Genomic DNA, 1,129 nt, shown 5'->3' with positions numbered 1-1,129 from the left:
CGTCAGTGCAAGTGTAGTTATAAAACTGTTAGGAAGGCCGGGCGCGGTGGCTCACACGTGTAATCCCAGCACTTTGGGAGGCCGAGGTGGGCGGATCATGAGGTCAAGAGTTTGAGATCAATCTGATCAGCGTGGCAAAACCCCATGTCTACTAAAAATATAAAAATTAGCTGAGTGTGGTGGCGAGAGCCTGTAATCCCAGCTACTCAGGAGGCTGAGGAAAAAGTATCGTTTGAACCCGGGAACCAGAGGTTACAGTGAGCTGAAATTGCACCACTGCACTCCAACCTGGGGGACAGAGTGAGACTCCGTCTCAAAAAACAAAAATGAAAACAAAAAACAAACAAACAAACAAACCAAAACTGTTAGGAAAAGACTTTGGATATAAAATCAACAGCTACATTCACTTGCTTAGACTACAATGTTTATGAAGGTTTCCATGGTTAAATAGTCCAAAGGAGAATTTGACAATTAATAAAATAGTCTATAAAGTGCTCATACACCACCTCTCCCTCTTCTCAGTGAAAAATCTGTAATTCATAATATGATGTATTTTATTGGAACTTCTAAAGGAGATGAGTCAGACGTGGTAAGGAAGTTAAAAGATTTGGATGAATCAAATTGTAGCTCAATCCAAGAAACTGGCTTACTAGGGGTAGTTTTGGGGACATCTGATTACTCTGAATTCACGCTTGTCCTTTCCCAAATCGAATTAAATTGTGTTTAACATTTCCCAAAATATTCATATTCAGTCATTGACATGAAAAACACTGGGAATCTAGAAGTGCCACATGATCCTTTCGTAGCTCACAAGCAGATGGCTGAGTTTTCACGCTCATGGGTGGATGTGCCTCCCTCAAACCTTATCAAGATGTCGGCACATTACTTGTGTGATGTAAATTTTTAAAAAGGGGGAAAAAAAAAGAAAAAGTGCTCTATGAGAAAAGTAGGCAGGACATGGTGGCTCACACCTGTAATCCCAGCGCTTTGGGAAGCCAAGGCAGGTGGATCACCTGAGGTCAAGAGTTCAGGACCAGCCTGACCAACATAGTGAAACCCTGTCTGTACTAAAAATACAAAAATTAGCTGGGTGTGGTGTCAGGTACCTGTAATCCCAACTACTTGGGAG

The 1,129-nt window shown here is 41.8% G+C and overlaps 1 non-coding gene across 1 annotated transcript; it reads left to right on the top strand.

Annotated features, from left to right (window-relative positions):
* Positions 1-794: 794 nt before the first annotated feature.
* LOC119473778 lies at positions 795-896 on the top strand. The gene has a single exon (XR_005203002.1). It is a non-coding gene; the product is annotated as a small nucleolar RNA U13 (small nucleolar RNA).
* Positions 897-1,129: the final 233 nt, after the last annotated feature.

The sequence above is a fragment of the Cebus imitator genome, unplaced genomic scaffold, assembly GCF_001604975.1.
Source record: "Cebus imitator isolate Cc_AM_T3 unplaced genomic scaffold, Cebus_imitator-1.0 Scaffold183, whole genome shotgun sequence".
NCBI classification, from domain to species: domain Eukaryota; kingdom Metazoa; phylum Chordata; class Mammalia; order Primates; family Cebidae; genus Cebus; species Cebus imitator.
Note: the sequence above shows the minus strand (reverse complement) of the source record. Positions and strands in the feature narration are given on the sequence as shown.